Source organism: Chionomys nivalis, chromosome 1, assembly GCF_950005125.1.
Source record: "Chionomys nivalis chromosome 1, mChiNiv1.1, whole genome shotgun sequence".
NCBI lineage: Eukaryota > Metazoa > Chordata > Mammalia > Rodentia > Cricetidae > Chionomys > Chionomys nivalis.
The window spans coordinates 16,977,680-16,993,587 of NC_080086.1; positions in this window are offsets into that span (position 1 = coordinate 16,977,680).

The following is a 15,908-nucleotide window of genomic DNA, read 5'->3' on the forward strand; positions in this document are numbered from 1 at the left end:
GAGGGCGTGGTCTATCATACCATATTGGGATAGAAGAAATCCACAGGGTCGCATCCTCTGTGAAAACAAAAGAAGACCCTCTCCAAAGCATCATATCCTTAGACCCATATTGTGAAATCATAATACCCTTATATCCATTCTTGTTTAGCTTGGCAGCCCATATAATGAAATGTCTCTCTGTACTTAGCTCCTTTACAGTCAAAAATTTTAAAGAAAACACAATAATACAAAGAATCCAGACTCTCTGTGAATTTTCCATTTTTACGTGGCTTATTTTTCTTTATTTCTTTTAATCTATAACTATCTGTACTCTGTCTCTTTAAAGACTTTACCCTTCTTTTAAGACATTAACTTTATTCTTTATATATATATATATATTTTTGTCTCTCTCAAGCCTACGTACATTAATCCAACAGTGTCTGAATCAGTTTTATTGTGAATCTAATTTTTTTACTATCCAGGAGCACTTTGTTTTGTGTTTTTAAATCGCTAAGCACTTAAGAATCTAAGCTGTGACATTCCTAGGTCAAAAACAGGTACTGCCTGCTTGCCCCGCCCAGTCCAACATGGCGGAGCCGCTCGTGCCTCTAATCCTTGTACATTGCACCAGTAGCATGGTGGAGCTGTTTGTGCCTCTGAGCCGCAGCACAAAATGACTTCCTTTTAGGCACACAGTGAGTCGAGTTGCCATCAAACAAATCGTAGCACTTTACTCCAAATGCTCCATTTAAAGACTCTGTCTCCCGCAGGAGCCAGACAGAGATCGCAATGGTGGCACAGCCCAGAAAGCCGGCATTTTAAAACAGCCAGTTTTTTCCTGTTGCTGAGTCAGGACAATTTCTTTGCCGCACGCAACCCACAAACAGCAAAAAGCTGTCTTAAATTCTCTCTGTGTCCTTTTTAAGCCCTCTTAGGTTTTACGTGGAGTTCATTAGCACGTTGGGTGCCACTCTGTTGAAGTGTCAGCGGCTGGGCTGAGTCTCCGGCACCCAGCCGCCCACATGGCTAGCTTATGCCCCGAAATAATTACACGGAAACTGTATTCTTTTAAACACTGCCTGGCCCATTAGTTCCAGCCTCTTATGGGCTAGCTCTTACATACTGATCTAACCCATTTCTAATATTCTGTGTAGTACCACGAGCTGGCTTACCAGGAAAGATCTTAACCTGCGTCTGTCTGGAGTGGGAGAATCATGGCGACTCCCGACTGGGCTTCTTTCTCCCAGCATTCTGTCTGTTTACTCCACCCACCTAAGGGCTGGCCTATAAATGGGCCAAGGCAGTTTCTTTATTAAATGAAAGTAACCTCCATCAACAATTAAAACATTTGGTATTCTGGTGTCTCCTTTTACCATTGGAAATTGCTTCTTCTACCCATGCTTCAGTGCCATAATCAAATGTATCAACATTCAGTGTATGCAAGACCCATTCTTCCAAGGGTGCTGATCTGAGCTTTAAAGGCCCCAAAATCCTTTTGCATTCCACATTTGCATTTTCATAAGCCAAAGACTCAATCATTATACGTCTTGCTTCTGGGTCAGATATCCCTACTTGTACAGCCTTAGTTAGTCTTTGTAAAAAGTCACTAAAGGGTTCTCTCTGACCCTGTTTAACTCTGACAAATGATTCCATTGTCTGTCCTGGGTCTTGTACCCTGTCCCAAGCCCTTAAGGCTGCTGTAGTACATATGGAGAGTGTGTTTTCATCCAAATTAGCTTGTTCCTGAGGGTCGGAAAAGAGCCCTTCACCTAGAATTTTATCTAAGGAAATGTCAATTCCCTTTGCTTTTACCTGCTGTTCTAAAAGTCTAGCCTCTTGCCTGAATAAGCATTTCCATTTCAATTGCGGTCCACTCTCAAGTACCACAGAGCTCAGCTGGAGCCAGTCTGAGGGGGTTGCTCTGCTTGTCGTGGCCCAAGATTTTAGCATCTCTTTAACAAAAGAGGCATGCATCCCAAGAGTCATGACAGCCTGTTTAATTTCTTTGAGATCATTCATATGGACAGGCTCCCATGTATCTTCCTTGATGACCCTAGGGTTTCTGGAACCAATCACCTTCTCTGTTGTTATTACTGGAAAGGCAGGTAGAGCTGTAGGTAGAGCTTTGTGGAAATTGTCCTGGAGAGATTTACCCACAGATGTAGTTAAAATTTGCCTTTCTACCCTTTGCTCTTCTTCATCAGAATTTAGAAATTCCTCAATCTTTTCAATTCTATTCACCATTGCCTTCTGCAATGTCTGAATCTCCTGTCCAGAATTATGTTCCAAAGCCTTCATTGAGGATTCTAAAGTATGAAGTTTGTCCATTAGAGATAACATCTCATCTTTGGACATAATTTTTATGGCATAAACTGTGCCTTCTTGTGTTGACAATCTTTCCGCCAATCTGTCATAAGCTTTAGACAAAATCCAATTGTCACATTCAGCAGTTTTGATTCTCTCAGTTAATGTTTCAGTTCCTTCAGAAAGGGACTGAAGGTTACGATCCAAATCAGCTGTTCCCTCTTCCATAGTAATGAATTTCTCCTTAACATCAGCCTGTACCTTTTTAAAATTTTGCTTGGTTGATCGAGTCATGTTAAATAAAGATCTGTTCTCTTCCTGGAGAACTTCAAACTGATTCTTGAGAAGATTGTTGTCATTCTCAATTGTTTTTAAGTGTTCAATCTCTGCCTTAAGAATCCTGGATTTGTCTCGTAAAGACTTTATCATATTTCTGTTATCAAACCATTTAGTGCCAATGAAAACTACGAATCCAAGAAGGATCCACAGATGTGGGGTGATAGACACCTCTTGTAAAATCTCCCACATGGTACAATTAAAAAAACTGTTAAATTCTTGAATGGCAACATGTTCAGACATTTTATTTATAAAAGAAAATTTTTTTACCTGCAATGACTGGTTCCTGCCAGTGGTGGTCTCTGTGGTTTTGGAGCCTGTCTTGGAACTAGCTCTTGTAGACCAGGCTGGTCTCGAACTCACAGAGATCCGCCTGTCTCTGCCTCCTGAGTGCTGGGATTAAAGGCGTGCGCCACCACCGACTGGCCAAGTCACTTTGTATCAGACCAAATCTGCCACTGTGGCGGCTTTTGTTGCAAAACCACAGGTACTTGAGCTTCCGCTAATTCAGGTAGTGGGGTTCCACTGCAAACTTAGCCAAGGCAGGCAGGGAGGGGTTAATTGCTCCGGCGAGCAGACGGGGCAGAATGGGCCTGTCTGGCCGAGTATATCTCGGACTTGGCACTGGGGCCCGAGTCACGAACTAAAAAACGGCACCCAGGAGCGTGCTGTGTTAGATAGCGGGCTATGCGCTTGAGTAGGGGGCAAAATAGCCCGACGTTGGATGCCAAAATGTAAGGGTGTAAACAAATGCAGACAGATTGTAAAAATATATACAGCTTTAATGGGGAAATAGACTTACAGAACCACGGTTCCCGGGGAGACCAGGAAAGCAGAAGCAAGCACTACAAGCAAGCTCGCCAGATTTATAGGTAAACATTAGCCTGAGGCGAACACGCCCCCTAAGGGGCGGGACTTATCTCTACAGGGCTGGAGAATTAGTTCGAGGATAAGAGCATTGGCTGCTCTTGCACAGGACTGGGGTTTCGTTCCCAGCCACACATGACAGCTTATAGCCATCTGTGACTCCAGTCCCAGGGAATCCAATACCCTCTTCTTGCCTCCTCAGGCACTGAACACACATGGTGCACTTACATACACACATAAAATAAAAATAAATAAATCTTTAAACATTTTAATGGGCCAGGTGGTGGTGGCACATACCTTTAATCCCAGTACTCGGGAGGCAGAGGCAGGCAGATCCCCATGAGTTTGAGGCCAGCCTTGTCTATAAGAGCTATTTCCAGGGCAGGCTTCAAAGCTACAGAGAAACCCTGTCTCGAAAAAGAAAAAAAAAATTTTAATTGATGTACAATAATGGTGCCTATTGAGAAAATACATTATTATAATTTGATAAAGGTTTATAATGTATAATGATCAGATCAGGGTAATTAAATTTTTATGTATCACTTATTTGGAGAAGTTACAAACTCTGTTTTAGTTTCAAATAAAACAACATAATACATCATCGCATACTATATACCATACAGTCCTACTGTATTGTTGAATATTCCAACTTGCTCATTGTATCTCATGGTATTTCTGTACCAACTGTCCAACCTCCCTTTATCCCCCCCCCAATCACTCTCTGCCGTACTCTCTACTCTCAAATCAGTGCTTGAAGGTTCCATTCATGAGGGAACGCATCCAGCCCTTTACCTTCTGAGTCTGGCTTCCTTTCTTACTACAATGCCCTGTAGCTCATTCACTTTGCCACCAATACTGGCATTTCATCTTCCATTAGTTATAATGAAGTGGAGCAACTATAAAACTAGTGAAGCGTCTATCTTGAAAGTCTTAATCAAACAAAAATTTTTCATATTCCATTATGTATATGTACTATAGACGCTTTACGCATTCACCACCTCATGACAGACACCTTAGTGGATTAGTATGTTAGCTATGATGAGTACATACTTCCTTTGTTGTTGTTGTCGGTGGTGGTGTGTGTAGGCATGTGGTATACATGTGCAAGCACGTGTGTGTGTGTACTCACAATGATCCCTCTTCCTTGAGGGTATTTTGGAAAACAGAATGACATCAAGTCTTCCTCAGTTCAGCCTTCCTGGACTTAAGAAACTGAGGTGGGATGGGAAGCAACTGGCCAGAACCAAGTAATCACCCTCCCTGGGAGGCAATGCATCCCTTGAAATAAGTAGTCATTGAGTCGATCTCCATCAGTAGCAATTTGGTGCTTAGAATGGCTGGACATTCTGCATGTGAGATAGAAAATGAGTTCTGTTGATGAGCTCCATGGAGGGCCCAGCGCACCAGCAAGAACAGTAGGAAAGACTCAGTGGCTTCCAAGCGACACACACATTCTGACAAAGGACTGCAGGGTGGAATGCCTCAGCGCACAGTACGTCCAGCTTCAGCCTGTTACCGTTACCTCACTATGGGACTGAGAATAGGGAGCAGTGGGGAGAACTTTCAAAGCATCGATACACTTTTAAAAACCAAAATACATAAGCACATTCTTTAAAACAGAGTATTGCAACATGATGCAGGCTGGCCTCAAACTCACAGTCATTCTTGCCTCAGCCTCCTGGGTGCTGAGACTATAGGCATGTGCCACCCATGACTGGAAAAGTGAAATTTTTTGAGTGGAGAATTATGGTTCTACTTTGGGATGCCATCTATTAAACTCTGAATTTTGAAGAAACAAGAAGTCAGATATTAGGCATTTTCTTTGTGCATTTTCTGTTGCAATAACAGTATATCCAAGACTTGGTAATTCATAAGGAAAAGAGGTTTGTTTAGTTTATGGTTTTGGAAGCTGAAAAATTTAAGACTTGGTGGCTATATGCTCCATACATGTTATGGTATCAGGACAGCAGGACAGGAGCACACGGGGAGAGGTTACAGGCAGCAGAAATGATATGGGGATGACTTTGCTTTAGGATGACCTGCTTTAGCTAACCAATTAAGATCCACAAGACAGGATTAATTCACTCATAAGGGCTCTCTCTACCTTTATGATCCAAATCTCCTAATAGTACTCCATTGGGGGAATCAAGTCTCTGCATGGTTTTGGTGCCAGTAAACCATACTCTGTGACAGAGGCCAGCTGTAGATTATGTAGAAAGACTTAATGATATTCACCTAGATAGGCCAGAGAATGACCTTAAAGAGATGTCCCTCAAGAGAAATCTGTTTACATTGGTTCATTCAGTCTAATAAATATTTATTTAGTCCATTAAGAGCAGGCCCAAGACTTAATGAGATTCTTTGGCTCTGTTGAATATGAGCTAAAATTTGTAAAAGGGAGAGGTTATTTGTAGAGTACTAAAAAGAGTGATCAAGGGATATTTCAACTTTATTTCAGAATAAATAAAAGCAAGCCCTTGATTGAGTACATCAGCCCTCTCAAAGTACATGAGCATCTAACTGGTTTATGATATGATGTATGACTCATTGAGATTTTACAATGGGAGCATAACTACCTATCCCTGGCCCCATAATCCCGAAAGACCAGTAACCTTAGAACATAAGCGAACTTGTTATTCTATAAACAGAAAAAAGGGCTGAGATCTTGGTACCCTCCAATACCTTCTTTAATAGACATATACCATGCTTCATTTCATCCCAGGAGCTGAAGGAATTAGGAAGAACCACTCATCTGCATAGAAGGCTCACAACCAGTAGACAGTTGGAGCCTTCTCTCCAAGGGAACAATTGTAGGTACCAGCAGGGTGAGATGGTAGCCTGGGGGCAGGGAAGGGAACAGACAGAATTCCAAAACAAAACTAACCTAACTAAAATTTGCATGTGGCCACTCTCCTGAGCTCCAAATCTGAAAATGGCTTTTCCTCAGCTATAACTGCTGCCCATCATAAGCTTGTTAGCATCTCCATCAGACGCAAACAGTAAGGAATTGTTTGCCTGGTACTCAGGAATGCCTTGGGCTATTCACTGTCTCCCAGAGCCTATATAGATATTCTTATTATTCGCTGCTTTGGAGGGGGTCATTGTATATGTTTAATGAATGAGATCACTCCCTGTTCCCATTTGGAAGTCATCCTCATGTGGGTTTGGTATTGAGGTCATATTAGCCTTGTAAATGTGTTAGAAAAGTTATTTTGTTTTCTACTTTCTGGAAATTTTATATAAGATTAGATTTTATGTTCTCTGAAGATTGCATCCATGTTAACCTCTCTCTGGGCTCTGGTCAGTTTCTTGGATAGTCCCAAGCTCTTCCTTCCTTCAGTGTCTTTCCACTTAGCCCTTGACCTCCCTGATCTCTTATCAGACCCAGCTTTTCTCAGGAACCCTGCTTCTGAAGATTGCTTTGATCACCTTCTGACAGCCAAGATGCCTCTCTAACTTGTGTTCTGTCTTAACATTATAATTGTTATGGTTGGATATGGTCCTCAAAATGATAAAGGCTTGGTCCTCAGCCCATGGTGCTATATTAAGTGGGAGCTCATCTGGTTATTGAGGGTGTGTCTACAGGAGGTGTTGTGGGAGCCCATTGCTTCTGTCACATTCCTGTATGAGGTACTGCCACCCTTCACCCCAAAACTACAAAGCTGTCATGGTCTGAAACCTCCCATACTATGAACCAAACACCACCCTCTCTCCATGCAGTGCAGGGTATTGAAGCCAGTGCCTTGCACATACTAGGCAAACATTGCAACACTGCTTTATATCCTCAAATCTTGACTCTGTGTGTGTGTGTGTGTGTGTGTGTGTGTTTGCATGCAAGCATGTGTGTGTGTGAGGGAGGGGGAGACATGACCTCAGAGCCTCTGAACCTTCTCTCTTTATAAACTAATTGCCTTAGGGACTTATTATAGCAATGAAAAGCTGACTAGTGCACCATCAGGCAAGTTCAACCTGAGGTCCAGGAGCTGCAAGCAGAAAAGCATAGCTAGGAACATGATCAACACAAAATTGTAAACTTACTTAAAACATGATTTTTTTTTTTAAAAAAAAAACCTCAATTGAGTGGTTCTCAAGGGTAAACTTTGTAGATAGTATTGTCAGGCCTCAGTGTCAAAACGTTGGACAAGCTTGCATCACTACTTGTAACTAGTGTAGGGACTTGATATATTTATCAGTATGAGGGCATAGGCTACATTTCTGTCACTCACACAATGTTTGTATGTGCAGCCCATGTAAAGAATCTAATAAATGTTTGTTAAGCCAATAGTTGGCTATCTTTTAATCATTCAATTATACTTGAAACTAAGGAGACCACATAACTAAATGTTGTTCTCAGGGATCCCATTGATGGAGGTTGCTCATTCATTTTCTGGCCTCTGAGACCCAAAATAATCACACACAAACTATATTATTTGCAAAACTGTTTGGCCAATAGCTTAAGCATATTTCTAGCTAACTCTTATATCTTAAATTAAGCCATTTCTGTTATTTTATATTTTGCCATGAGGCAAATGGTTTACCAGTAAGGTTTCCAGGTGTCTGTCTCCTTCGGTGGCTAAATGATGATTCCTTGACTCTGCTTTCTTTCTTCCTCTATCTGCTTAGAATTCCTGACTTGCTCTATTCTGCTAAGCCACTGCTTGAAACAACTTTATTCATTAACCAATAAAAGCAACACATATACAGAAGGACTTCCCACATCATTTTTCCTTTTCTGCTCAAATAAAAAGGAAGGTTTTAACTTTAACATAGTAAAATTACATATAACAAAACAGGTATCAAGTAAGAATTACAATCACGATAATAATATCTATTTTACCTTTTATTATAACTAAGGGAAAGTATAACTATCTATTCTTCAACTCCATCAAAGACCCCAGAAAGATATAATATTACCTAAGTAAATGGGAAGTGCATTGTAAGCAACTTCTAAAACTTTAGAATTGACAGAGACATCTTGTTACCTGGACAGTGACCCAAAGTTCTTCTGTAACACTGGGGCATCCATCTTTAGCCTACAGGACCATAGTATCTAGCAGACTTTTCCATGAAGCAGGAAATTTCAAAGACAGTTCCACCTATATTGTCAGTTTGTCAGTCACTTTCTTCTGTGTCCTGCAGAATGTCTGGCAGACTCTTTCATGAAGCAGGAACCCCAAAGGACCATCTCACCTTTAGGCAAGTTCAGCAGTCATTTTTCTGTGGGTCCTACATGTCCAGTTCATAAAGCATACAATCAAGCAGTCCAGGCAAGAACAGTTTCTTGCCCAAATGGCTAGCAAACTTCATAAGGAGCCTCTTTGATGCCCATCATCCTCTTGAAATAATTAGTGCTTCCAGGAGAAGATGTGTCTCATTGTCATGAAAAGTCCTAAGTTCTTAAAATATTTTAAATGCCATATTTTGTTAGTTTTTGAAGGGTTTGAAGAATACCTATGCATCTGAAACATATCTCTGCACATCTAGAAAACCTAACTAACATGACCACAAATTCGACTATTATAAATGACTATGAATCTGTATTCCTTAACTATACATTACATTTTTAAATGAGCTGCACAAACACAATGCCTTAAACAAGAACAGAAATACATATAACAAAATTGACCTTAAATTTGTATCAATAGACTAACATCCATACCAATGCAAAGTATTCATCTCTATATCATATCCCCCTTTAAATGTAAACAAACATTTATAAACAATATTTGGGAACTTGGGTGTAGTTCTCTTCAAACTACTTCCTGCTTTTTGTTAAGAGAAGTATTTTTGGGTGTTCATGGAGATCTTTTGGGTGGTCTTGGTCCATCAAACCATGTTAGTCTGTAAAGAAGTCATAGGTTCTCATCCTCTGTGGAAGCAAAAGAAGAACCTCTTTTCCAAACAACATATCCTTAGACCCAAATTTTGAAGTCAAGATACCTTTAAAGTATATATGTTGGTTTATCTTAGCAGCCCCCAGAATCAAATATCTATCTGTAGTCAAAAATTTAAAAAAAAATAATATACATAATCCAGACTCTCTGTGTATATTCCATCTTTACATGGCTTATTTTTCTTACTCTATTACTTTTTCTACAAGTTTAACATTTATTTTATTATCTTTACTTCTTTAATCTATGACTGTTTGTATTCTTTTATATCATAACCATCTATACTCTTTTTCTTCTCTCTCCTAAGCCTACCTACATTTATTCAAAACTGTGACCCATTTAGAGGTCTTTGTCATCTGAATCTGTCTTGTTTTGTTTTTTTGGTTTTTGAGACAGGGTTTCTCTGTAGCTTTGGAGCCTGTCCTGGAACTAACTCTTATAGACTGGGCTGGCCTTGAACTCATAGAGATCCATCTGTCTTTGCCTCCCAAGTGCTGGGATTAAGAGCATGCACTACCACCTCCAAGTTTCATCTGAATCTGTCTTTATCACACATCTGTAATCCTTTTCTGAACAGGACTGCTTCTTAAAATGCAAAGTGGCTTGGCTAGACTAAGGTTGCTTTGACTTTTGGCTCCACCAAGTCTAACATGACAGAGGTCTGTTCACTGCCTCTGAGACTGCCTGATGAGAGCCATTCTCACCATGTCAATTCTAGTAACCAGTTGGCCTATACTGCTACCAAGTAACTTGCAGCATGCTGCCCACAAACTCCACTGAAGTGCTCAGGCCTCATCTTATCCCCACCAGACATGTCTCCTTTCTTTGATGTTTATATTCCACAACACCCTGCACTGTCATGGTTGCCCTTCCATTTTTAGGAGACACACAGGCACTTTCACCTGCTTCTCAGGATTGCCACAAGGTGAGTCACAGGCTTTCCCTCTGTGCAGACTTGTCCTGTGTTCACTGCTCAAGGGTCCCAGTCTCTCTTAGGTCACCAAGAAACACCATATCAAAGGCTGTCAGTGGTCTGAAGAATTTTCTTTCCTGATTATTATAACAAAACATGAAAAGGAAATTGGGAGACATTGGTCTTCGAGTGTTCCTGCATTCTGTGTAAAAGAACATGACTGGGATGTTCACCTCCTTTTGACTTTCCCATGCCTTTTTTTCCTTATTCTTAAAATGAGAAAGAACATATTTTCATAGGGTTATTAGGATTTACAAGTACAGTGTGATAAAGTGCTCTGCAGGTATTGGTCAAAGATGTTATTCTTAAAATGGCGGATTCAAAAACATGTAGCTTCACCATGGAAGAGGCCAGCTGTCACCAGCTATTGGGATAAAAATAGGACAGTCACCATGCTGATGTTGTGAATTTGTTTATTTTCCTTGAGTAGTGAGGGGGAAGACAATAAGAGAAGATGGGTAAGATTCAAAGGGTGGAAAAATAAAAGTTTTTGGATAGACAATCCTCTACCCAGTTATCCATCTGCTTTCAGGAGAAATGATCCACCCAGGTGGGTAATAATGAACCCTATTTGTTGCATGACTGCTGTGTGTCAGGTGCTTTCTATGTGTGTTCCTCTTTGGCAAAGCAGCCTGAACTGTGAGAACTGGATGCATCTGGCCCCACTGCATCTAGTCAGGAAGCAGAGAGTGGTGCATTCCTGAGCTCCCGAGTTCACTTTCTCTTTTTTTGTGCAACTGTGGACAGCAGCCCAGAGAATGGCACTGTCCAGGCTGAGGGTGGGTCTTCCCATTTCAAGTGACCTAAAAGATCTAGAAAGTTCTCTTGGCATCCCCAGACACTTCTCTCCAAGATGATTACAGATCCTGTAAGGTTGACAGAACAAGCTATTACACTATCTCAATTCTGCTTCCTTAAGGATCCTCAATGAGAGTCCATTCTAGGAGCCAGGTGCTACTGCGGACATCTGTAGATCTCCTTCAGCAAACAAACAATGGTCATGTTACAAAATAATTTGTGTGGACTGGCCTGAGGCTTTTGGAGTAGGCCTGTTCAAGCTGTGCTATGGGCTGAGAAGTCTCTCTAGAGTAAAGTCATCTGTGGGATAGGAAGTGGAGAAGGGAAAGGGCTTTGGCAAGCCTGACCCTATCCAAAGGCTCACAGCCCAAATTATAAAGTGTGAAGTGGACAAAAAGGAGAAGATTCACCATGACACTGTGTAATTATTTTATATTGGTGAAATTCCTGCTAACCCATTGGCTAAAGCTACCTTGCACGTTGGAAGTGGGAGAAGACTGTAGGTGAGCACAGAATTAAATAAGGCCTTTTTTTTATGGCTAACAGTGAGTGTCTCAGCCAGGTGGCTCTCCCCAAAAGTACCTAAAGTAGTCACTTCTTCAGCCAACTATGTGGAATATGAGTCTGAATTCTTCCCCTTCATGGGAAGGAAGCTCCGTGGCCACTCATGGTAGATTTCTCTTATCCATGTCACTGCTGGAACCAAGGCATTATTTAAAGTTGACTGTAGTGGTCAACCCTGAAAACAGAGTGAGAAGTGTCTACTAGCAAGGGAGATTTACTCAGCTGTTTAAAACTGATTACATCGAAACCCAGATTTTCCATTAAATGGAAAAATCTTGGACTGGATAGATGGGCCAGTGCATAAACTGCTGGCCATGCAGTTATGAGGTATGTGTGTTTAAATCCCTAGAACCCATGTAAAGCTAGGCATTGTCCTGTATCTTCTACGAAGAGATGGGAAGCAGAGACAAGAGAATCTGCAGAAGCTGGTGGTCCCACTAACTTGGTATACACAGAGACAAATAAAAAACCTGACAATGGGGAAGATGTGGGGGACCTGGCCTCTGACCTCAACACCCAAGTCATGTGAACTCCTTGCCAACACAAATCAACTTTGAAAAAGAATAAAAAGAATGAAAGGAAGACAACCTTTGGCCAATCTCTGAAGTGTCCCGTGTTCACTTAGGTGTCCTTCAGACAGGGAAATAAGATCAAGCTGTCTGGGAACTGAAGGGGAAGAGCTCCAAATTGAATTGCCCAAAGCAGATTTCAAATTTCTTGGTGGATTTGCATGCAGGACCTGATTTGACTCCCCAGCTCTGTAATAATGCAAATGGCAGACCCAGATTTCCACCAGGAAGAAGAAGTTGGGGGACAACTTGTGACCTTCAGGTACAGACTCCTTCATGAAGGGCGTCCTGACTTTGCAGGTGGTGTTGAAACATCGCCTACATTATTTTGGACATGGTTTTGATTGTCAGATGTGTCTCAAGGCGCTAAAATAGCCATGTAGTTGCTTAGAAACCAAAGGTCCAAGATATCTCAGCAACTGTCATTGAGTGATTTTCTCAGTCTTGAGTTAATAGCATCAGATCAGCAGAAAGTTGGTGCTGGAAGGACACTGTGGATTGTGGGGAGGGGTGAGATGACAGCAAAGAAGGAGTGTAACATGCTTTCTTCATTGAATCATTTCAAAGTGCTTCGAGGAAGCTAATGCTACATGAAATCCTAGCTCAATTCTGGGGCACTAGCTCAGTCAATGAAGTACTTGCCATGCAATCATGAAGTCCTTAGTCCGATCCTCAGAACCACACTGAAACCAGGCAAGGTGGCATGTGGTTGTAATCCCGGCACTGGGAAGACAGAGATCCCTGGAACTTCCTGATGCAGGAGTGTCTTCTGTCTATCTGTTGCTTTCATTGGTTAATAAAGAAACTGCCTTGGCCCTTTTGATAGGACAGCAGCTTAGATAGGCAGAGTAGACAGAACAGAATGCTGGGAAGAAGGGAAGTGAGCAGTCGCCATTGATTCTCCGACCCAAGGCAGATGCAGGTTAAGGTCTTTCCTGGTAAGCTACCACCTCGTGGTGCTACACAGATTATTAGAAATGGGTTAGTCAAGATGTGAGAGTTAGCCAATAAGAGACTGGAACTAATGGGCCAGGCAGTGTTTAAAAGAATACAGTTTCTGTGTAATTATTTTGGGTAAAGCTAGCGGAGTGGTGGGAAGCGACCCGCTGCTCCTCACTACAACTTCCTGGCCAGCCAGCCTGGCCTAGTCAGAAAGTCCCAGGTCCTAAGGAGAGAGAGGCCATTTCAAAAAACTAACATAGCTGGTGCTAAAATGATATCATTGTCAAGAACGGTACCAGAGGTTGACCTCTGACCTCCATATGCCTGTTCCACATCACATGTGTATGCACACCACACACACACAGAGCGGGAACACTCTAGAAAAGTCACCTGGTTTTACTGGAACCAGGGCAGCTACTGTTCCTCCAGCTGCCTCATCCCAGACTAAACGGGATACTCCTGCACCTTTTCCCTTCAGAAAGGAAAGTCAGGCGATTCTCACAGTTGGACCAACTTCTGGGGCTTCCTAACATGGCTCTCTTATGCTCAGGGCTCCTCTCAAAAGTAAACTCTTATTTCCTGGTCCTAACATTGAACCCAAATAAGATGATTTTATATATAAGAGCGGAGCCAGGGCAGCCTGTAAAAAAAATATAAAACAAAATTTAAAAGCCACAAAGTAATTTTAAATAACTCAAAACCTACACATTTCCCACAGCTATTGAACTGGAATGAAACAATCAAAATATTCTCAGTGAACTAGAGTCGAGTCAACATTTTCCTTGGGCCAATACCATCCCCATAAGCAAACAGCTCTGAGGGCAGAGGAACTCCTTGGCTTCTTGACGCTAAGAACATGGCCCCAAGTAGGGAAGTGCAGTGGGCAGGACTGGTGGGTGTCTGGTCTCAGACAACCTGGAGAGTGGGAGGCTCAAGGTGGTCCCTTACCTGCCTAAGTTCCTCGCTTCTGGTCTGAAACATGAAGCAGTTGCCATGGTTCCATGATGTTCATGGGAAAACACAGAAACAAGCACTGGAAACTTGTCTTTGGTGAAGCATCTCAGCCACGGGATGTGATGTGCCGAGGTTTTCTCTGTAAAGACTCACTAATCAGTCACAGCCAGCCTTCAGAGACAGGCACCGTCCTTACACACATCTTTAGTTTACATCTGGGGAAACTGAGGCAGGGGGATCAAGCCAACTGTCCAAGGTCGCAAGTGAGAGGACGTGTGTATGTGGGGGGGTTGAGTCCAGATGCTCTGATTCAGGATTGGGCTTACGTCACCATTCTGCCCTGCTGCTGTCCAGCCAGTCTAAGCAAAGGAAATTAGTCAGAAGGAAACTAGCAACCCGGGGTTGACGAGCCCAGGGCTCTGTGTGTATTTCCTAACAGAACTAGTATGTACGGTTAGACAATGAAGCCCAAGAAGACATTTTCCGAGGGGACAAGACCAGTCTCCTCTCACGCTCTGGTCCATCGCTGATGACAGTTTTACTCCTTAGCTGCTCTCAACTGGGGAGCCGAGTTTTTAAGAACTTGCTAAAACCTTTAACTTGCTCCCCTAGCCCAAGGCCCACTGTTGAAAGATGTGCACTGCTTCTACTTGGAATCTGCCAACATTCTGAGGCCAAATGACTCAGTGGCCAAAACTGTTTGGGTTTATGGTCTATGTATCATAATTTTTATTGACGTTTGTGTACTGTGTGCATGATGAGCCCGTGGAGGCCAGAAGAGGGGGCCGGATCTCCCGGGACTAGAGTTAGAGATAGTTGTGAGCTCTGTGTGGGTTCTGGGAATTGAATCTTGGATCTTTTGAAAAGCAACCAGTATCTTAACCACACATCCATCTCCCTGACCCTAATTTTTATTTTTTGCTGGTCTGAAACTATGTAACCCAGACTGGCCTCAAATTCATCATGATCCTCTGTGTGCTGGGATTATAGGTGTGTGTCACTATTCTGGCTCTACCAATTTAAAAACCCTTCCCTTGGCTTCCCAAGAGACTGCCTCATTTAAACATTCCCCAAAGAGAAGGAAAAGGAAATATGAATTACAGAACAATGAAAAATGTTTCACCAACATGGAAGAAATAACTTTAAAAGACATTTTGATGATGGTTTTTCATTCCAGGAGATGTGGAATGTGTCTCTGCTTTTTCTGCGTGAATGGCTAAACACTATCCAGTCCCAAATGGAAAACGATTGTCTTCAGAGCTAGTGTGAGACGAACATTTGAAGGTATGTTTGAGAAGGTGATAAACTTTGTACATAAAAGAAGCACTCTTTTTATCAGTAGAAAATTACTTGCTTTCCATTCCAGCTATGTCAATGTGAATCAAACTGTCAAGCAATAGCCTATAGGTACACCAAATCACCTCCCCGCACCAAGCTGTTATACCTTTTATTCCAGGCTGGGTTTTTTCTGCCTCCCACTTTCTTCTGGGGCCATTTCCTCTCTGCCTTTCATTTGCTGTGAGACATCTTCGTGCCACACACAGCACAGCCGAGAATGTCTCGATTCACGTCGTGATGGGTCAGTACTGCTGTATTCGTCTAAGAACCCACAACCCCAACCCCTGTAGCAAACACCCTTTACTGGTGACAGCCACCAGTTCACATTAGTGCTACTGTCTACACAATTGTTAGAGTGGTGGTTCTCAACCTGTGTCATGACCCCACTGGGCA